The 23,791-nt window shown below is 42.4% G+C and overlaps 1 protein-coding gene across 3 annotated transcripts in view; it reads right to left on the reverse strand.

The window, feature by feature from the left end:
* LOC309534892 (transmembrane protein 263-like) overlaps positions 1 to 23,791 on the reverse strand; it is a 331,671-nt gene that overhangs the window by 180,720 nt on the left and 127,160 nt on the right. The window contains exon 1 of one of the 3 annotated variants that reach the window (XM_082227436.1): positions 5,805 to 5,912. The exons of the other annotated variants lie outside the window; for them this stretch is intronic. The gene's annotated coding sequence lies outside the window, so the exon portion shown is untranslated. Of the gene's footprint in view, positions 1 to 5,804; positions 5,913 to 23,791 lie in introns of those variants that run through there. 3 annotated transcript variants of the gene reach the window in all.

Consider the following 23,791-nt stretch of genomic DNA (forward strand, 5'->3'; position numbering starts at 1 on the left):
ATGGGGTGTGGTCGATGCAGCTCCTTGCGAAGGGCACAAGGGAGCCTAGGTACAGCTCTGCTTATTTCCTCCCCCTCCATTAAGACAGGTCACAGATGGTAGGCTCCTCAGAAAAAGGATCTAGTATCTTGGACCCAAAGTGCAGTAGCCTGATGGCACTATACAGAATTAAGGAGTGAGATTCACCTAGGAAACTCCATCAGTGGAAGCCCTCCATAATAATATTTATTTATACATACATACATACATACATACATACATACATACCCCGCCCATCTGCTGGGCCACCCCAGCCACTCTGGGCAGCTTCCAACAAAATATTAAAATACAGTAATGCATCAAACATTAAAATTTCCCTAAACAGGGCTGCCTTCAGATGTCTTTTAAAAGTCTGGTAGTTGTTGTTCTCTTTGACATCTGGTGGGAGGGCGTTCCACGGGGCGGGTGCCACCACCGAGAAGACCCTTTGCCTGGTTCCCTGTAACTTGGCTTCTCGCAGTGAAGGAACTGCCAGAAGGCCCTCAGTGCTGGATCTCAGTGTCCGGGTAGAACGATGGGGATGGAGACAAGGTCTTTGGCTTGTGCAATGCACCTTTCCTCCCCCTCCCCACCCTCTGAGCCTTAAATTGTTTTGGGGGGAATGGAAGAACCCCCAAAATAACATGTAAGGAGAGGACAGATTGTTTCTATCTGGCAAGCTGAAATGCTTGCAGAGATGAAACATTTGTAATAGTGCGGCATTGAATTCCACCCAATATTATTAGTAGACATTAATGACCACACAGTGATTTGAATACAATTTGGGTTTCCAGCTCATCCTCATACAACCATCTTTTCACTAAACCATCCAAGTACATATATGGAGAGGGAAAAAATGTACTTCTGTGCATACCATTAAGGCTAATTATAGAAGAAACACCTTAGAACAAGGGCTGCCACATCTGTTTTTCTCTGTGCTAAGATATTACAAGTATAGCAAGAGAGAGAATCTATGCTGCCATTATTTTTGCTGCATACGTTAAAGATTTTTTTAATAAAAAAACCCCTCAGGCTTATTTCTTTCAGGTATACACCTACACAACTCCCTTCTCACTACAATAAGTCATTAATTTAATTTTCAATTTGCTCGATGCACAGATTTTTATGCAACCATAGATTCTGAGAGCTGGTCCACAGATTCCACTGTGTTGATGTGTCTCTCCCTCCTGAAAAACATAAAAGCTCAGATCCAGTAAGGCAGTGTGGGCTGGGACCCACCAGTGAGCATAGGTGTCAAGCGTCCCTTATTTGGCGGGACAGTCCCTTATCCCAGCACCATGTCTCGCTGCTGTCCCTTATTGATGATGTCCCTTAAATTTCCCGGGTTTCAAAGGAAGCAGCCAGCCAGGGAGGAGGGAGGCTCCAAGTGTGTTGCTTGGCTGCGTTGTTCACCCAATAAGGAGTCTAAGAACGACTGGGGGGGGTGTAGCTTGCATGCCTTGTGCCGATCAAATCGGCCACGTTGCCTGGGGACTCGCCTTTGCTCAGCGCTTCCCATCGGAGAGGTGACGGTGGTTTTCCTTGCTGCATCCCCTTTGCCGGGTTGCTGCACTATGGGAACCACCACTTGAGGCTTCGTTTGGCTGCTGGTTGACTAAAATCCCTTATTTTGGCTGCTGATCCCTTATTTTCGAGGCTGCTGGTCCCTTATTTTGAAATCTGTAAGTTGACAGCTATGCCAGTGAGACTTGGGTCACGTACTGGTGGGCCTCACGCCGAGTGCCTCCTCACTTGCCTGCCTAGTCTCCTAGTCAGCACCAATAACCCCTTCCATGCCGAGTAAAGGTGGCCAGGAGTTAGAGAAGATTGGTGTGTCGCTGCGTAGGTAGGGAAAAGGGCTAGAGGAGGTGTTGGAGGAAATTAGAAAGTGACATAAAAGGTTCATATTTATAATAATACTAATAATAAACAAACAAACAAACAGGGAAAGAAAGTAAGGGGAGAACAGAGCAAAGCTGTTATAGGAGGAAGACGTGTATGTGAAAGGACTAGGGAGGAGGGGGGGGTGAGTGGCAATAGGGCACAAGTTGAGCATGGATGGAGAAAGAGGAGAAGGAATTATAGAAGTGGATGCAGGAAGGGGGAAATAGAAAACAACAAAACCTGTTTAGGGAAGCTTTTAATGTTTGATGCATTACTGTATTTTAATATTTTGTTGGAAGCCGCCCAGAGTGGCTGGGAAAGCCCAGCCAAATGGGCAGGGTATAAATAAAAAATTATTATAATATTATTATTTTCCACTTACCGCCTCTGGATCAACAAATTCTCCCTAAAATGGGGAGCTTTAGCAGGAGCAAAGGTCTGTACTTAGCTTGAGGAAAGGTGAGCTACGGAACTCCTTGCCACAAGGGAAACACTGTGGCAAAGAATGTAACCATTCCCCAAAATGGAATCTCATCAGAAGTGACATCAGTAACTGCCAGCTGATTATATGCCAAATTCTGCCTGCTCCTGCCACCATTTTGTGACTGGCTCTGCCCCTGCACCACCATTTTGTGGCTGATAGGCCTCAGTAATTTTGAGCTGTCTCAAGTGGGCCCTGGAGGTAGAAAGTTTCAAAACCCCTCCACTAAGGCACGTTAGAATATTCATTGGCAGAATCAGCACTATCCATTTTCCTCAGCAAAGGTTTATTTCCCAATTAACGATTTCTGCTTTTCAGAAGAATTAATCTGCATAGCCCTAAGAAAGTGTGAACATTTCATTCTTCGAGAAGTTCTTTTCATTTGGCAAAATGTAATGATCTAAATGAAGAGTGGGCACAGGCAGCAGCTGAAGTCAACAGACAAGTGCAAGCAGAAAGAGAAAGAATAGGTGCCATATAAATGAGCAATTTCAGATGTGGAAAGTATAAGGGGGAAATATTGGAACTGGCTACTAAATTAGAAACGTTCAAATCATAGTAAGAATCCCAGCACACTTCACAAAGAAGCCATTTCAGAAGACTTCACCTGGTCTTTCAAGATAGCTATACCTATTCAAAGTGGGACTTGCATGGTCTCATGAGTTTGAAGGAGCATATTCACTTTAAAACAGTTTCATTTGGACTGCTGAGAAATATTGGTTAAATGTAAAAAATAATAATCATGAAATAAGAGATACAGTTTTGTGAAAATGCACGTTGTTTCACTGATACATTCTGCTGATTCTTCAGCACATTTACTCAGGTGTGTGTCCCACTCAATGGGACTTCTGATAAGACGTAGATAATGTGGCGTTGCTTCCCCCCATCCTCCTCCAAAAACCAAATAGGGATTGGGACAACTTTTAAACCTTTTGGTCAACTTTAAAACGAAGTATCTTTGGTGTTTCACACAACATTCTCATTTATTTCATCCTTTCACCAGATATAAACAACTCAGTTTGATGTGAGCAAAGCAGCTACAAAATAACTATTGTAATTTTGAGTCAGCCCCAAGGACTGGGGAGAAATTCGATTTCAGTTCACATTTAAAGCCAATATCATACCTGCACTTTCTGAAACAAAGTGAGAACTGAAACATGGATATCCTTTAGAATTCACATGTGCCTGAATCTGACGGTGCTGTTCTCCAATCAAAATGCATATATATTAGGGGGAAGTGTGACACTCTGGGCTTCTTAGAGGAAGGAAGTGGTATAGATCCAATAAATAATAACATTTCTGCTGCATGGAGTGTATGGGGTGTTAGGGGGAGGGTAGTACCTCTGATGGAAGGCACGTCCTGCTCCTTCTGAGATAGTTTGTCCACCTTTGGTCTCCACCCCCATCTTTGGTCCCCTATCTTAGCTCTCACCTGTGGCTCCTAGAGCTGTCAGCCTGTGACAGTGGCCACACCCCAGGAATACCTTAGACTGGCTGGCTAACCAGGTGAGGGTAGCCAATGGGTCTCAAATCCTCTAAGAGTTAGAGGCTTCCCCTGCATGTGAAGACAGGCTCTGGTGGATTGAGTGGACAAGAACAATACTGGGTCCAATGGGCATGTGTAAAACAGGGGTAGGTTATACACATGATGTGGTGGAGCCAAGTCACAACGTAAGAACACACAAGCATTATAGCAAGGAAGCTGGAGCACCTTCCACAGGGGCGGCACAGTGGTATTCTCATGGCAAAAGCAACATGTTTAATATATATATTTCTGAAACAAAAACTAAACCTGTCTTTGGGTTTTTATGTTTTTTGCCCTTGGGTATTTACAAGAATATACTCCACGCCATCCTATGGAGACTGGCAGCCTGGTTCAGAGTGCTAGGCTTGCTTATGACATTGGGGATCTCTAAGTCCTCAGAGTGAGTGGGCTTAAGGCTCACACACAAGTGAGTTTATGATTTGAAAATTGGGTTATGTAGCTTTATAGCCCACTCTCACCGCTCAGCCAGGCAGGCTATTTTCTAGAGCATACAGTGATCCAGTTTATGAAAAACAAATATATGTCTCTCTCTTTCTAAGTCTTCTCACAGCCCTTCTCCTCAGGAATAACTCCACCACATGCATACATCCCGTCCAGCAGTGGCGTAGCGCGGGTTCTCAGCACCCAGGGCAAGGCAAGTAATTTGCGTCCCCTAGCCCGTGGATTTTAGCACTCGAGTCTCTTCCGCGCCCCCCAGATGTTGCGCCAGTGCAGCAGGCCCCCCTGCACCCCCCACGCTACGCCACTGCTCCCACCACAAGTCTTCAGGACAGCCATCCGAAGGCTGGCGTGGGGAGAAGGTCTCTCCGCCCCACCGCCAGGCTTCGGAGCAGCCTTCCGAAGGCTGGCACGGGGAGAAGGTCTCTCCACCCCACCGCCAGCCTTTGGAGGAGGTCCAAGGACAGTGGGGTTCCTGCTTCCTCGAGGAGGGCTGGCCAAACTCGCGCCCCAAATGTTGCGCCCGGTGCGGCCGGCACCCCTGGCATCCCCCACGCTACGCCACTGCTGTCCAGAATTTTCTCTTGCCTTTGGTGCCCCTCTCTCCACATGTACCCTTCCCACTAGGGGTTGCCTTTAGAGTTGCATAATGTGTACACTGACTTTATATTACAGTAGCTGGCATATTAATATTTGGGTGGCAGCTGTGTCAAATATTTCATCTAAGCTAACAACTTTAAATGCTGTGCTGGTTTGGAAAGTTCACTCACACACAAAGTAATGTCTTTTTTTAAAAAACCAACACCACACATCCCACTACTTTCCTCCTCAGCATAAAGGCAAAGCTAAAAAAGAGCAGCAGTGTTTTACTCTCCCTGCAAACTGGCTGTACAAATGGTTGCAAACTGAAATACCTTTAATTTTTCTGCCAGAGTTAATGTATGTGTAAACTACTGCTGTTTGGAAAGGCAGGTGCATGAATTTTTTCACATCTCTCTTGCTAACTACAGTTGTTAAAACACACAAACACACCCTTTTGCAGCAACCATTAAATGGAAACTAAGGATTTTCTCTACTGTTTGCTGAAATAGCAACACAGCACAAACCTATAGCGAAAGCACACCAGCAAACAAAGCCTTGGCAGTTAATTGAACAACATGCTATGTGGGCCCCTCATCAACTTCAACCTTACTAGCCCTGAGCCATCTAAAATAAATTTACAGCAATCAGGAAAAATCCTTTTTGAGGGAGCACTTCGTAAAGCAAAATAACAACACACACACACACACACACACACACACACACACACACACACACACAACTCTCTAGAGACTTCCTTCATGCCCTGCAACGTTCTGTCAATTGTTCAACAAGGCAGGACTCATTCATTTTCTTTACTTTCATCTCCTTCTCCAGGGCTGACACCTAGGCACTTACCAGATGTATGTAGACAATCCACATTGTAAGTAAACCCCTGTCTGTTAAGCAGCTTTTCATGGACCTGGCTTCCAGTGGCAGGCAAGGCTATGACCTCTTGAAATCAACCACTCCCCGAAAGAAATGGATTTTCAGAACTATCAAGGACAACTTGATAACGGGTGGGAACAAAGAGCCCTGAAAAGGGACACGGGAAACCTTGATGTTATTTATGAGCAAGAGGAATAAAGGCAAGATGAAAGGACATCTTGAAGTTTCAAATTGGGAGTGAGCTTGCCATTTAATTGCACAGGGTTGAGGTTAGATGGAAGGATAAATAAAATGGAACAAAGGGACAACCTGTAGCTTACATTGGAGATCCAGGATTGATCTCCTGCCACAGTGTGTTCCTTTAAAGCAAAATGCAACTGGGGGTCAGGGGGCTGTCAATTTGCTTGGAGATGTAGTAGGGGGAGGGAATGTTTAAACACTTTCTCTCTGCATAGTTTTTTTCCAAATCAAAATTGACTCCCCAAAGCTGTCATTCACTCTATCAGTACCTTAGCTGCTATTCTATTATTTTTACATCTAACACAAAGCTCTGTGAAATTAAACAGCAAGCCCATTCCTAATGTTAAAGTTCTTCCTCACCCTTTGAAGAAATTGGCATCCCCAGCCTTAAATAGCAGCATTTCATTTCTATTTTAAATTTGGGAGATCAGTTATGTTGTCTCCTCTATAATGCTTGATATTTTTACGATTCTGCTTAACTCCCTTCACTCATCATCCAGGGAGCGAGTACAACATTATACATGCCTACTCGGAATTAAATCTCACTGAGTTCAACAGGTCTTTACTCTCAGGGAGGTTGGTATAGGATTGCAGGCTTAATCTTCTACTCTGCTAACTCATATTCAGGTACATCATCGAAACACTACCCAAGGCTTCAGATGAACAATTATACATTGGAAGGGAAATTCCAGTTTAATTTGTCCACTGATTGCACAACAGAGCCCACTGTGTGTAGGTATTTCAAAAAATATAATACAAATACTTTCCAGTTCCCTAAGAGTGATGAAATATTCTTTAAGTCACACATTTTTATCAAATATACAATACTGACAGTGGGCATTCTACTATGAAAGAAGAAATAAATCCAACTAGCATTTAATTTCTTAGAGCCAGTACTTTGTTATTTGATATTCTACGGTTTCATTAAATCCATTTCAAAACCAGAGAATACTGTTAGAGGGGGAAAGAAAAAGCAGATGACTAATGCATGCATTGAGTTTACAATATTTCAAAGATGTGGTTTGTAAATCTCATCTGTGCATCATGCATGACTATGCCTCAGATGAGAAGTATATTATAGAAAACAAAACAGCAGATTAAATAAATATTAACTCTTTTCAGGCCTGACATTGGACTTGCACGAACCATATATGTTGGAGATTGATCTTCAAATTATAATTGTAACCGGGGCAAAGCAAGATACCATAAACCAAGGTAGGCAATATGGTGTCCTCCAGATGATGGAGTACAACTCCCATCATCCTCAGCAAGCATGGGAAGTGGTCAGGGATGATGGGATCCCAACATCTGATGGGCAGCATGTTGGCTGTCTCTGCACCAAATAGGCAACCAAATATAAAGCAACACCTTATTAAGTGATGACTTGCCAAGGTATACATATAGATCACTTGGTAAGCTTGCTGCCTTGTGTTGTCCTCTTGTTTGGCCAAGTGGCAAGGAGAATCTTACAGTCTACTACTTACCTAGATTTATGATCAGGTGGCAAACATTTGCTTCCCCTTTGGCAGCATAGTATCAAGGACTAGCTTAGCAAATAGTTATACAGCCACACTGTGGTAAGTTACCACTTGGCAAACGGTTCTCTGTAGTTGCCCAGTATTGGGGGTATTTTACTGTCTGCTTAGTCCATCTACAGTTATTTGCTTCTCATGAAGAGGTCTGTAATCTGGGAGGCAGTACATAAGTCCAAAGAATGGAGAAGAACTGAAATTAAGTTTGGTGGTGTTATCCTCCTCTTCAGGTGTCACACACAAAAAAGAGTGTGGCGTGTGTGGGACTGTGGATGTGTCACCCTTCCACAGCATGCCTCTGCCACCTCTACTTTAGCCCTGATTCCCAGTGACAAATGGGTTCTGAAATGTAGTAAATGATTCAGTTTGAAAATTACCAGGAAAATTAGAAGTGCTCTAAGGGGCAAATAAAATAGAAATAAAAATTTGTTGGTGACTGATATGGGGAAACATTTATTAGAATAAAGACAGATATTTATTTCAATTTCCACATTAAAAAACCACTAAAAGTAAAGTTTCTAAAAAAATACACTCTAATTAAAGTTTGTGACCTTTTCGTACCTTATTCTCCTTTTACATCTTGATAATATCAGCCTTCCATTTTATATTTCCTCATTTGACTCAACTGCTGATGCTATCAAAGTTCCTGCCCTTTGAGATAGCTGTCTTGAATATCTTCCAAATTGAATTAATTAATTCTTAATGTTATCAAAGGAGACAGCCAGTATAACCCAATGGACAAAATCTTGCATTTTGACAATGGACAGCAGAGTTCAAATTTGCTCAGCCTCTTGCACAACTCAGGGATATGTTCATGCTGTGGCTTTCACTGAAGTCAAAAGATGGTTGGCATCTAGTTGTCTTCCGGACAACCAAAAGACAATCCAGAATCCTGTTCTCACAGTGGCCAACCAAATGCCTGTGGGAAAGCATCAAGCAGCATCCATTTAGCAGCACAAAAACAAAGCCCTATTTCTTATTCCCAACACCTGAGTCCATTTATCATCATCACGACTGGAGTCATCTGCAGCATCTTTCTCTATGTGAGCATTCTCTCTCTCCAGTTACTGTACTCGAGTTGCTTTCTACTACTCAGACCTGGATGCCACCATGTTCCTGAGTTGTTAGAACTCCTCTCACAGTCATAAGAGCCTTGCATGAACAGTGCACACTATGAGCTGCTTGAACTACAGCAGATACCTTTGCAGATGTTTCTGCTAAGGGCATCTTCCAACAAAATGTTTCCCTGTGTGGGAGGACTAGTGCAACGGTTCTGGCAGAGGCCTAAATGTGGCATGGTATGTGACTGTCAACATGGATTTTTGCATGGTAGGTCGGTAGCAGGAATCAAGCTCAAGGATCTTTTAATAAACAAATAAATGGACCAGCAATTGCAACACAATGTTTTCTATGCATATGTTGATCCAAAAAAAAGGCAGCTGAGAAGGTAAGCATTATGTAGAAACCAGGCATCAGGCTCAGAATGAGGGACAAAATGTTTCAACAAAAGTCTTTTTGAATGGCCAAGAGCTAGAGAGAACTGTGTAAGCAGGATGTAAATCTAGCTGTGACTGAGTGAGAGAACACATGCTTTGCATACAGAAGGTTCAATCCATGGTATCTCTAGGTAGGTTTGGAAATAAATACCTTTGTCTGAAACATTGGGGAAGAGCTACTGTACTCTGGCTAGTGAGAGAAAGAAAGACTGGTCTCCTTTAATAGCCTGAGCAGGAAACTCCTTTAAGAGTGGGAAGAGAGGAGACAATTAATGGGGTGGGGTCTAAGTTTTAGAACATAAAATAATTTAAGGTTTTCTGGGAGAAAAATTTTGGTGGGTGCATTTTGGGGATGAACCTATTGCTCAGCCTTCACATATATGCCCTCTGTAAATGCAGCACCAGTGTGGGGTCATGGAGTGGACTGACCACACTTAATTCTATCTTCCGATTCCAGGGAACAAGGCAAACAATGTAGTGTGGGCAGTTATGCAGTATATTAGTAAACTCCGATGGCTGAGTGCCAGCAGGTTTGGAGTCAAAACATACGCTGAAAATCAAGGTGGAGGTATCAGCAGCCACAGCTGAGCCCTTAGAACGTAAAGGAGATAAATCACCCCCAAAGAGTCCAAACTGAGCATGCTCAGGAGTCGCAGCAGGTTGAGTGACAGTTAACAGTTGATGGAAAATAACAATAAAGAATAATTAAAGAACCAAAAAAACAGATGAGATGCAAATCTGGATGTGAGGAAGAATAACAACCTCTGTTTATTGCTGGAGTCCCTTACAACTTCTAGCATCCCAAAGGAGGGCATGGCTGACTGAAAGGAACTCGGAGCAGGAGTGTCCCTGTCGCAGCTTTTATTGGGCGCCTGGATTATTTCTTTAAAGTATATGCCTCCAGCTCAAGCATTCTTTATGGAAATATATACTCCTGCCTGCTATCCTCTGAATGGTAGGGGAGAAGAGGGAGTCCTTTGTGCTAACCTTGAGCATCACATCAGCCAGCCTTTCTGGAGTTCCCTTGAACAGTGCTGCATTTTAATCCTATGTGAATAACACTCTCAGGTGATCTTCATGTTGTTACCTCATACTGCATTATTCCAGCAAATACATTAGTGAAGGTGATTAGTTACACAAACTATTATGCCAGTCTGGAGAGCTGGGACTCCAAGATACAGGAAACAAAGCAGCTGTTGTATGGTATATCTCTCTCTTCAAGGTAGCGTGCACAGTGAACCTCCTTCTGCTACTTCACCCTTTTTGCTTCCGCGCTGACTGCTCTTATGGAGATAAGTGGGCCTGCTTATGTCACCTATGAAAAGTTCTTTTATCTCCAGAATGCCAGCAGCCTCCCCCTTCTCCCTGCCAGTGACAGTCTACCAATCCATCTACCTGGCTAGCCAGAAAGCCATTCACGTTACACCCAAGCGACAGAAAAACAAGCATATCTCCAGAAGTCATACAACTCCAGCTTACTTCTGTGCAGTTTTTGCCAGCTCTTGCACTATATGAGGTAGCTTATTTTCCTCAGAGCTTTGGGTCCCCATGCTTATTACTTCCTGAGAGTGACAGCTGTCTTCTGCTTGCAAATTGGGGGTGAAGAAAAACTGCCCACAGCTCTGAAAAGGTTGTCAGTGCATTAAATTCCCTCGAGGGATTATAAGAAAGCCCAGTCCATCCAACCCTTTCCCAGAGCAGCCTCTTTAGCAAATCCTTGTGCTATAATATTTAGCTGTCAAAAAAGGATGGGGCCATAACTCAGTGACCGGGCCCCTGCTTGCACACAGAAGGTTCTAGATTCAACCCTCCAGCATCTCCAACTGAAAGGATCAGGTAGCAAGTAATGCCAAGTATCTCTGTCTGAGATATTGGGCAGCTATTATCAGATGGAACTGGGCTTGTCCCAAATAGCTTGTCCCAATCTGGTGAAGCAAATAGTGGGCTCAATTTTGGCTTGGGGAACTTGAATTCAGATCCCATTTGGCTAAGAGATTCCCTGGCTGACTAAGGACCAGGTATTATCTCTCTGCCTAATCTGATAAAAATGTGATGAGACTTTATCTTCAGTGTTGTAATGCTAAAATGGAGGAAGGCACAGTTCCCTGGAGGAAGAGCAGGGTATGATAAACTAACTTAGACCATTTGTTGTTTGACAAAATGGAGGGAGACTATGTTACAAGGAAAAGAGTTCAAATAAATTATGTTTGGGTTCTCTATAACACTGTAGGGAATTCTGTAAGAACAACAGAGGATATACATGATAGGGCACCACTTATAGCCACTTATAGCTCTCAGGTGAAACCACTCAAACACACCATCTGTGATCTACAGCCCATTCTGATCAATGGCATTTCCATCTCACAGGCCTTGCTGCATTTGCTTAAGACAGCCAACCTAAAACCAGCAAGGGGAGGCTACATAAGAGAGAGACTCACACTGAGAACAGACCTTGTTGTGGACTCAAATACATAGTGTGTCCCCATGTCTACACTGGCCAACATTATTACAGGACCTGAAAATCGATCAATGGCATTCACATGCTCATGTTCCAATGCCAACATCAGCAAGTAATGCTCTTCATTCCTCATAGGAGGAACAGGCTGGTCGCTGCGCCAAACAATGACTAGAACAAAATCTTATATAAGAAACGGCAATGTTCTCAAGTCAGTGAGGGAACACTTCAACCTCCCAGGACACTTTGTAAGAAGAGTTAAGGGTGACCATCTTGGAGCAATGGCATGTGAAAGGGAGTCGGCAACATGAAGCTTACAACGCATCAAGAGGTTCAGTGCTATCACTTGTGGAATGAACTGAAACAATGGACTTTTACCACATTGCATGGCTACTTGGCTTACCAATGCCAGGATTTCTGTGTGATCAAACTGTTTGTGAATTGCCACTGTTAATTACATAATTATCACTGCCCGTGATTTCCTGCATTTTATTTCCTTCTAAACTCATTGTTTACAATTCACTTCTCCTGCCCCCAACCATGTGCCCGCGTGTCTGTAACTCAGAATACAGCTCATGCATCTGATGAAGTGGGCTGTAAGTCCATGGAAGTGCATGCCACAATAAATTTGCTTAACTTCAGGGTGCCACAAGACTCTTGTTTTTGCTGCAAGAGACTAATCAAGGCTCCTCCTTTGGAAAGAGGATAGGACTCTACATCTACTATCTGCTAAAATGACTTCTTTGCCTCTGCTGTAGGCAGTGGTAAAACTGGGCAGGAATGGGCTGGTACATAATACTGTAAAAACATTTCAACCCATATTCGTCCCTAAGCTCAGTGAACCAGGATAACACCAATTCCAGCTAAACTTGCAATCCACTTTATCGCTGGCTGGAGGAGAATCTGCTTTGGGCTACAGCATTTCAAATCCATTGAAAAACAGAGAGTAGAGATGCCATTTCAATACATGCAAATTTCACACAGAGAGAAATACTAAGGAATCCTGCATATTTAAGAGTGCACACAAGCATTAAACATTTATAGAATAAATGTGCTTATTCTTAATTCATCATACGATTCCTTCATATTCTTTGAAAACAGAGTGCCGAGATCTTCACAGAGAGAGCCTGACATCTGAAATTAGAGTGTGGGCTGGAAGCAAGGAGCACTGCTCCAAGATGACTGAAAAGTACTCATTTCATCTTCCACTCCAGTCTGAGCCGAGACAGGCTAATTATATGTGGGAATGTGCTCTCTCGCCCAAGACAATAAGCATTAAGGGGTTTATCAAAACGCCCAAGAAAGAACAGCACGATTTTCAAATAGATCTATGCATGTGGTTCATGTAAATCCAAATAAACAAAAAAGCCAATACCTGCTGAGAATGAATTTTCAATTGGAAAAGCTTTTGGAGTTCATATGAATATGAATTCATGCCACAAGGAAAGCTCTGGGGAGTCACTTTGGGTCTGCCTGGGAGCTAATATGATTTGGCTGCCTCTCAGAAATTAAAATAGCAGGATCCAAAGAGCTACTTTAGATGCACCCTAGATTTCGGACAACAAAATGCCCAGGGAATCTTTGATGCTCCCCTCTCCTTTGAATAGGAGACTCTCTCTCCCCCACCCCCGCCAATATCAAACAGCTTATGAAACATGACAGTTTCAAAAGTAGTTTTCCAAGCAGCAGCAGGTTGTGTGTGTTGGAGGGGGGGCTGTTACTCAGAACAAGAAGTGGAGTTCAATATTTATGAATTTTGATACAAATTAACCTGACCTGCAACTCTCAAACTAATATGCAGATTGGAATATACACATCCTTCAGTTTTCATGAAATTTTGCAGTTCAGTTCTTGGATTACAAAACAAATCAAGATGCATTTTAAAATGCACATCTTGAGTTAAAATATGCTCAGAAATGTTTGTTTAGTGAGGAAATACGTTCACACATTTAATGTATTTCAAGGCAGATTTTTTTTAAAAAAACAAATCAGATTACTGTGGTGATGGAATAAATGAATGCATGTGAAAATGACACAGAACACAAGTAGACCTATCAGCCCATCCCTGCATGAAACACAAGTCCAAATGTCTCTTAGGCACTGACAACTAGTTGTTCATGTCTTTGGACCCAGGCTTTTTTAAAAAAGGTATAAACTAAAGGTTTTAAGAACCCTTCCCCTAAATTTAGAGGATTTATTTAATGCTGGAAACAGGGCATATGCACATCAACCAGCATATGAATGTGGCAGGAAGGGATCTACAATATTTGGTTGGCCAAGCCAAATTTTGTAATAACCAGTGTCATGACAACCTCTGTCCATAAACCACTCCTTGCAGACCGTTGCTCAATGTCATGTACTGGCAGGATGCTGAGGAGGGGTAGGAGGTGATCTGGGGACCCCCCCCCCCGGGAAGAAGGCTCAGAGCCAGGGGATTGGTAGTGGCATGACGATGAGTGGTCAGGGTTTAGTAACAGGGTTTAGTGAGCAGGAAGAGGCTGTGACAGAGAGCAGTCCAGAAGCAGAGACTGGTGAGGAGTGGGGCCAAGAGGCAGAATGGAGGCAGGTTGCTAAAGCCAGGGAGTCTCTCCCTCCTGCTGTGACCAGCTCCCCCCCTCCCTGGTCTTCCAGAACAAGAAAAGGAATGAAGAGGGTAGACCAAAGAGAGACAAGAAGAAGGAGCTTCAGGTTGCTGGGGGAGGAGCAGCCTTAGAGAGTAGTGGAAGGCGAGGATCTTCAGTCCTTGCAACTGCTTCATTGGGGCAAGATCTATTGTGAAGAGATCTGTGCTCACTAGGCCTGAGCTATTTTGTTTCTTTGAATAAAGAGTTAACTTCATGGATACCTTGTGAGTTTTTGCTGTAAATGACTAGTGACGGAGGTGAACTTCCTTGCTTGGATGTCACTGCTTGAAGATGGCTCAGGTGCCTTCAAGCAGTGACACCGTGATTGAAAACCCTTTCAGTGGAGAAGAAAATGTGCTAGCTTGGCTGCTGCTGGGCAAAGGTGCCTTGAGTCTATCACCTCACCTTTTCTGATCCAGAGTAGGAAAGGTTCCTAATTTGGCGCTTCCTGGACAAGCCACTGTGGACAGTTTGGTCATGCAGCTGCCAAACCACCCTCAACCTTCCTCCCAGGTCTGTAACTAGGATGGCAGCAGGGATCTCTATGTAGCCGTTGGGACAATCCCACCCCCCACCCCCCAATCTCTGCAGCCACAAAGCAGGGAGTAAGACTAGTCACCTATCATGCTTGTTAGAGGACAGCAACACAGCATGGTCTGACCATGAGAAGAAGAGTGGAATATGTACCTAAATCATGGATTATTTGTCTCCAGTTACCTGATTTGGTGAAATAATTTTCCATGGGATAATTCTGAAACTGTATTTTCCATCGATTTAAAATAAGGCACTGGGGGACAGATCTGCGAAGTGTTTAGCGTTTAAACACTATTTAGAACTAAATAGGAGTAGAGTTTCAAAAGGCTAAAATCTAAAATGGATGACTGCACAAGTTCACAATTTTAGATTGTAGCCTCTTTTAAATTTGTGCTGCCCAAAGTAGTAGGTAGGTTTGATTATTTTTTTCTTGTTTTAAATCACTCTATGATTTAAGTACTCATTCAAAAACTGTTCACCTATCAGTCCAGGCTGCTCTAAGGAAACAATCAATACATATTTTTAAAGTATCCTAGTTACATTGTAATGCACACAATAGAAAATGAATGTGTAATTTCAGTATAGAGGTTAGAAAGTGGGGGCAGGGTAGAAAGGCTCAGTGCCAAAATCTCCAGCAAACACTCCACATTTTCAGAAGATATTTAGAACAGAGCAAGTATGCAAGCATGCAACCACTGAGTGCATTATGATGCATATGGCACCAAGAAATAGAACGATGGCTGCAAAAGGAACAACTGACCTCATGCTTTATGCGTTCTCCACTTCTGACCTTGGCTCGTCACCTCACATTTGAGAAGTCAGCAGGGTGGCTAGCAGAGCTTGAGCTGGGATTTCAGGAGACCAGATCACTGAAGGTTCAACATAAACAATGCATATGTGATCCTTTAAGATCTCATAAGAAACGAGGGCCAACGGCAAATAAGATGTCTTTCTGGGGTTGATCCGACCATGAAGGATATATTGGATATATTGAAATATATGGAAGGAAGAAGATGAAGATGAAGATGGAGCTGGTCTCTTGGATTGAAGCTGGAGGACTGATAAGGAGAGAACCAGAACTACCAGAATCAAGACTTTGATGAGGTTAATCCAACCCAGCCTTGAGCTAGAGCTCAGGTAAAATCAGGAACTGTCCTGATCTTTGTCACCTGGCAGGTAACCTTTCATCCTCACGTGGCCTTCTGGGCCATGAAGATTTCCATGTAGGGCTTCAGCCTAAAAACCATTATTAAACCATCACTCTAGTCCTTGTTGAAGTTTAGCTGAGAAAATGCTCCCTGAGCCTTTTAAATGGGTTGTATTCCACTCATCTGCAGGTGTCATAATCAGACAGATTTCCATTATCAGAGGACCTCTGTTCCTCACTTTAACACTGATGCCAAGTTATAGGTGTAAAGTTCATTACTGAAAGAAGCTCCTTTTGACTTTCCTTTGGTGAAGTGCTGGACACTCTTTTCAGAAGGACTTTCTAGATATGTTTTAGCTAGTCTTGTAATTAATCAAGTTGGCAGGGCCATTTATTGAGAAAGGTGAACCTAACCCTGCTTATTACAAGACTCCTATGTGCTTTTACTTCCTTCACTAAATGTAATTAACATTATGGTTGTCGGAACACACTCTCTCTCAACATTATGAAGACCGATGTTACTCCTGCTGTGATCATCTGTAACAATTACACTCCAAACTAAGACATATACACTCACTTTTCCTAATACAGTAAAAGGAGAGCGAAGAGTTCAGGCTACAGTGATCTCACTTCAGTTAATGGCAAAGCTAATTTGGAAACTGGCCAAATAAGGCAATGCTCTGAGGTGGCAAACGTCCATCCAGCTCGTAATTTACTGTTTGTTTCCCACAATCCCTTGCTCTTCAGGGATCATTAGTGCAGAATCATTTATGGGATCAGCCTCACCAGTTACAATGAGGGGTCTTTACAAGCTTATAAAAAGAACATTGCAGCAAGAAATGTCAATTAAAACCACATTAGAAGAAGATGCACTTCATCTGAAATGCCACTCGAGACAGCTAAGGCACAGCCCCAGAGATCATCTTCTCGGTGGCAGCAGTCTTGATGTCAGAGCTAGGAGAGGCACAGGACTATCAAAAAAAGATGTGCAGCAAGACCTTATTCTTGGTCAAGGAAAAAGCATCAAGCTTTGTGGCACTAAAGGAGGAATAGGAATTGTCTGGAGGCTATGGAGACAAGAAAGAGCTATCCCAAGGCTATTCTGCCTTGCGTCTTTCTGCCATCACAGTTACCATTGGAAACATGGCATGAGTTATGTGGATGTGATTTAATTGCTGCATTCATGCTTCAAAGCTCATGATCAGAAATTCCTGGCTGCGCCTAGGAGTACCAAAATGCTCCAAATTTCTTACAAATGTAAACAAAAACCAATCCTACCATTAAGATATTATAGTGAGGTGACATTATCTGAAGCACAGAAAATGAAGGAGAGCGTTGCAAACTTGAGATTCTGGACAGGGCAGTCAATTTCAACAACAGAGAGAGATCACGAAGGAGTTGGGGAGAAACAAGTGGGTTTTGTACTAACCTTTGGCATAACAGAAACTTTTAGCTCCTCCAGGAAGAGGAGTGAAGGTGAGATTGGGTTTACACCAACAACACCTGTTAACTACAACAATGCTTCTTTTATAATGATCAAATAAAGGCTCGACAGTAACACTGTCTCATTTTACAAGGAAGAATAAAGGAGGGGTAGTGTGCACTTTATAAGCTCAGAGCTTTTAGTCTAATTGACAAGGGAAAAAACCTCGTTAATGGAGTCCCTAGATCTGAAAGAATTAATGGTATTAGTGATTTAACAGCATCACCCAAATGTAATGCACTTGGGCTCCCTAATTGCTCCAATGTTTCTCTTCACACCACTTCTGCAGCAGAATCATTGATATTAAACAACTTTCACACAATTGATGAAAAGGACACAAACTGAATAAGCTGCAAGGCTTTAAAAGCTCCATAGGCTTATGAAGAAGTGAGGTCGTTCTGAGCCAGTATTCTTCTCAGCTGCCCTTAGTGGGTATCAGTCATCATTACTGCACTCTGAATCATAATGGACTCCAACAGTTTAATAATGATTGCAACACCCTTTCTAATGAGGTTGGTGCTGCCCTCTGATGTGAATATTCATAAAATAGGTTTTATAATGGCTTCTCTCTTGATTAGCAGGCTGTGGTCCTGTACCAAATCAGCGACATCTTTTGATGCACCAAGGGGGGAAAAAAATCAAATTAAATCCTTGTTTCAAGCAGAGTAAATGAATTTGACTTTAGGTGATCAAAAGGGGGAAAACTTCTAATTAGACACGCAAGCAATCACCACGTTCCTTCAAAATAGGGCTATAGAGACACGGATTCCTAATAAACCTCTTCCCCCTCCCCCTCAACAAATCACCTTTTAGATAAACATAAAGGATAAAATTCAGTGTAATTAAAGTCCACCAATCTATATAGCTGATTATTTTTTAAGGCAATTATTTGCTGGTACAACTAGTCTCAAGCCTATGCAGATGTGTTCAAATGTACACACAGTGGGGAACTGAGGTAGCATCGCTCTGCCCAGCTGACATGCTCATGTTGGAATCACATTCAAATATGACCCTAGGTGTATAGCACCCAAATTGTTTGTCAGTCTGCATGATTGCAGAAGTTGATGGTCACATGTGCTGCTGGGATCAAAGTACCTAACTACCTATTTGAAGATAACTTATACATGATGGGTGGACACAGTGATTTTTCCTTTGCCTGTTCCCCAGATTTCTCTTTCGTTCCTCGCAGCCTAGTTTCTGACAGAGGTAAGTGGGCTGCTCTGTGGAATGCTGACCCCCTCCCTCAGTTGCATCTGCTTTCTAACCCACACACCTGAGGCAAAGAAACAAAAATTTGTTCCAACGACACATACGTTAGGACAGATAGCGATTATCCAGTGAAATTCACACAGCCGAGACGTCAGACATCACGAGGAGAGAATAAAAACTTCTCCCCCAAAGCAACGACACAATATATTTTAATAATACATAATAAGTATATTCTCCATCTTTATGAAAGGAAAACAACAAAGCCTTCTTTGAACTGGCTGACAATGCCACATCAAACATAAATGAGTAGGATGCACCTGACGTTCAAGATGTGATGGATGGGTGTGATCTCCCTTGATGTCAGTGTGCACAATATAATGAATTTAGTCCAGGGTAACAACCACCAGCCTACTTGGGTTTCTCTAGAGCAAGCAGCCAATTCTGATACTTGATAACCCAACCTGGAATATTTATCTCTCTGTACACTGATGGGTCTCAAATCAAGAATTTAGAACCAAGTGCACATTTGACCTCACAAATCTCACAACAGATCTAGGAGGCTATAGAAATCAGATCAACCTATGAGTTGTAAGATGCTAGATCCAAGCCAACAAATCACCTGATCTGAAAAATATGCGCTGTATGGGTATCATTTATTTCAATTGGTCCCTACACATATCCTTCCTTACCTATGCTAGGTCAAGAGTGCTAGACTGGACCAAGGTCATCACAGGCGCTTTATGACCGAGTGTGGCTTTGAACCTTCTTCTCTTCTTCAACCCTAATGCAGCACTCTGTCCACTACACCACACTGCCAGTAATTCTGAGATCAAAGCATGAGCCAAATCTTACCACCAAGCCCTAAGCAGCTGTATTATAATAGCGCCATGTGGACTTCCGGTTCGGCGCCAGCGCTAATGGCTGCTCTCTCTCCGAGCTCCGGAGAGAGGAAGGCTCTGCGAGTTCGGGTCTGACCCGCTTCGGCAAGCGGGGGACCCCTAAAATCACAGGAACGGATCCTGTGAACAAGGAGATTCGGTGGGCACCCGAAGCGCCCCCTCTTTACCGCAGAAAGAGCCTTTTTAAAGGCTCCGGAACGACAACGGGGGAGCGCGGTGCTGAGAATCGCTACCCAGCCCGCAGAGTGAAGCCGCGTCGCCATTAGTGGAGAGCGTCGATTCCCTTCCTAAACAATCTGGACAAAAAGGACCCGTGAGTAAGACTGAACCTGTATTCGTGTCAAAATTATTTGAAATTAGGCTGAAAACGGGGAAGGCAAAAATTAAGGAAGTCTGCCTTCCCCCGACTGCATGACAATCGAAGCAACGAAAGTTATTAAGCTGCATCCGTAAGGGAAAATTGTTCTTAATTGCCTGAATCCGACATTTGGACTTTGATCATCCCCTCCAGCTTGCAGGGCAGAGGGGAGGAAAAAGTGACTTTACAAGCTGCATGATTAATTTAATGGAAAAGGAAAACTTCTGCAGCCCCCAACCTGGTACGAACTGCTCATAAAACAAAGGAACACTGAACTGACTTTAAAATTCTTGTGAAGGTTACAAAGTGGAAGCTTTACTGTTTACTTGATACAAAGTTTTGGGACTTGGTGGATACAATTTATCAGGGAAGGCTGGGACTTTATCTATTGGGAAAGTGCTGCAATATATATATAGGAGCCTCCTGATAAATTTGGGTTATAAATACTCGTAATTTCGGTTTGCGGACATTCTGATTTGCTCCCTCTAGAGGGTAAACTGAAAGTTGCTACGCTTTGAGACAGTGGAATTTTCCTTTTGGTGAAGGCTCCTGTGGGAAACGACCTTGGGATATGAGTGGCCCAGCAGACGAGATAACCACGAGAGCAAAGACAAAGCAGCTACAGCAACTCAAGAAAAGAGGCTCGATCTCAGGAATAACATCTACAGTGACAACAGGACAAGAAAGAGGTGCAGCAGTCTCCATGGATGCAGTATCGCAAGCCCTTCTCAAGATAAATCAATCCCTGGAGAATTTGACAAAGCAAACGGCAGAGAATACTAAGAAATTGACAGAGAATTCACAGAAATTGACAGACTTGACAGCTAGACTCGACTTGAACACAGAATCTATAAACAAGCTTACGCAAGAGAACTCTGCCACACGTCAAATTGCGGAGGAAGCTAGAACTATTGCTGGAGAGACGCAGGAAAAATTAGAACCGATTGCCAAAAAGGTTTATGATCACGACGAAACTCTGGCATTGTGGGAACTACAAAGAAAAGAAAGGAATTTGAAATTACGATCAATTCCAGAGGATGAAGGAGATAACCTTACAGACTTTTTAATGAAGGAGTTTGCAGATGCCTGGGAAGATCTAGAGGAAGACGAAATCCAAATTACAACGGCTTTCAGATTGGGCAGAAGACAAAATAGAAAGGTACCGAGAGACTGCTTGATTACCTTGAGATCAAAGGAGGAAAGAGATAAAATACTAAGACTGCATTTTGAAAAAGCCTTACAAATTGGAAATTCACCGATACAGATTTTCAAAGATATCCCCAAACATATTCTGGACTTGAGAGCTTTTTATAAGGACCTGGTCTACTTGCTCAAGAAGAACGATATTCGTTTTAGGTGGGAATTCCCACAGGGACTGTCCTTTGACTACAGGGGAAAGAAGGTTAAAATAAAGACGATACAGGATAAAGACAGGTTCCTGCATAAAAATCAAGAAGATCTACAGAAAGGAACTGTAGACCCAATTGCTGAGCAAAAGGGTGTAATAGACATCTTGAACCTTTCGTTTGGACAGAACCTTCCACTACCAACAGAGGAGGAACAACAATTGGGAGCAGTTGGAGGAATACCAGAAAAATAACAAGATGGCCCTGCAATTCCTCAGTTGGAATTGTAATGGGATGAACATGCCTTTGAAGAGACGACAAGTATTCCATATTTTGTACAGAGAACAACTGGACGTGACTTGCTTACAGGAAACTCACATAACTAGAGCCCACAGGAGACTACTTATGAATAAAAAATTGGGACAAGAATTTATCTCGTCGGATAAAGTGAAAAAAAGAGGAGTTGTGATCTATGTAAAAGAGAAATGGGCTCCAAAAATGATTTTTAAAGATGAAGAAGGAAGATATTTAGCGGTGGAGATACAAGCACAAGGAGAAAAATTTTTGATAATTGGGATTTACGCACCAAATGAAGGTAAAGCGGAATTCTTTAAAAAACTTCATGAAACTCTGATGGACTATTTGGATTACAATATGATAATTATGGGAGATATGAATGGTGTAGTTTCTACAAATATGGACAAGACACAAAGACTGACACTCACTAAAGAAGGGAGACTCCCTAAGACTTTTTTTGAAATGACCGAGAACATGGACCTAATAGACATTTGGAGAACAAGGAACCCTCTTGAAAGAGAGGGAACCTTTTTCTCCCAAGCACAGAGGACCTGGACCAGAATTGATCAAATTTGGATCACTAGTGGAATGGCTCCGAGGATTAAGACGGTAGAGATCTGCCCAAAAACCTGCTCCGACCATAACGCCGTGAAGATGGAAATGAAACTTACAACAACTGGTCAGTTTAGGTGGAGAATGAATGACACCCTGTTTCGAGATAGAGAATTCCACTTGAAGGCCCAAAAAACTTTAAAGGACTATTTCGAAATCAATCTAAGGGGCAATGTGGAAAAAAGAGTGGTCTGGGACGCAAGCAAAGCTGTGATGCGAGGGTTTTTGATTCAACAAAACTCAATAAAGAAGAGAAGGCAGAATGAGAAAAGAGAAAAAATTTTGGAAAAGATAAAAGAAGGAGAGAGAAAATTAAGGTCAAAACCAAAGTCCCAGGAGATTTTGAGGGAGATTAAATTATATCAAACACAATATATGGAATTGATGAACCAAGAGATAGAGTGGAAAATAAAGCAAATGAGACAAAAGTCATTTGAGTCGGCAGACAAATGTGGCAAGCTTTTGGCATGGCAACTTAAGAAAAGACAGAAATTAAATACAGTTACAAGTTTAGAAGTGGATGGAAGGACTATATCTAAACCAAATGAAATAAGAAACTGTTTCGTGAGTTATTTCAAAAAACTCTATTCTCAAGGAGCACAAAATGAAGAAGATATAGATAAATTCCTTAACAAATATGGATTACAAAAAATCTCCCCTCAAAGTAAGGTGGACTTAAACCAGAGAATATCAGAACAAGAGATAGAGGGTGCCATTCAGGACATGCAATTGGGCAAATCTCCAGGACCAGATGGCTTGACTTCCAGATATTACAAATCGCTAAAGGAATGGCTGATTCAACCGTTAAAGGATGTCTGTAATGAGATCTTAGAGGGAAAAAAGGCACCCGAATCGTGGAAGGAAGCATATATTTCACTCATACCAAAGACAGAGACTGAAAAGACTCAATTGAAGAACTACCGCCCAATCTCGTTACTCAATGTGGATTACAAAATTTTTGCAGACATTTTAGCAAAAAGATTTAAAAGAGTATTGATGGAAAAGATCCACAGAGACCAAGCAGGCTTTCTCCCAAAGAGACACCTCTCAGACAATGTTAGGATTATAATAGACATTTTGGAAAAGTTAGAGGTGAATATAAACACCAAAGCAGTTTTGATATTTGTGGACGCGGAGAAAGCCTTTGACAACATTTCTTGGAGTTTTATGAAAAAGAATCTTCATGGGATGGGGGTAGGACAAGGTTTTGAGAATGGTGTGGGTGCAATATACTCTGAACAAAAAGCTAAGTTGATTGTAAATAATGTGATAACGGAGGAACTTAAGATAGAAAAAGGAACACGACAGGGATGCCCAATTTCCCCATTGCTTTTTATTTCTGTCCTGGAGGTTTTACTGAATATGATTAGAAATGACCAGCAGGTTAAAGGGGTACAGGTCGGAGCAAAACATTACAAGTTAAGGGCTTTCGCAGATGATTTAGTCCTGACTTTACAAGAGCCATACACTAGTACGAAAAAGGTGTTGGAGATAATCCAACAATTTGGCCAGGTAGCCGGATTTAAGTTGAATAAACAAAAAACTAAAGTCCTAGGGAAAAATTTGACAGATATAGAAAAGAACAAGTTTCAAGAAGAGACGGGTTTGACGGTGACTAAGAAGGTGAAATACCTAGGGGTTAACCTAACATCTAAAAATTTGAATTTGTATAAGGACAACTATGAAAAATGTTGGACAGAAATCAAAAAAGATCTAGAAATATGG

This window comes from Podarcis vaucheri, assembly GCF_965113315.1.
Source record: "Podarcis vaucheri genome assembly, chromosome: 1".
In the NCBI taxonomy this organism is placed as follows: Eukaryota; Metazoa; Chordata; class Lepidosauria; order Squamata; family Lacertidae; genus Podarcis; species Podarcis vaucheri.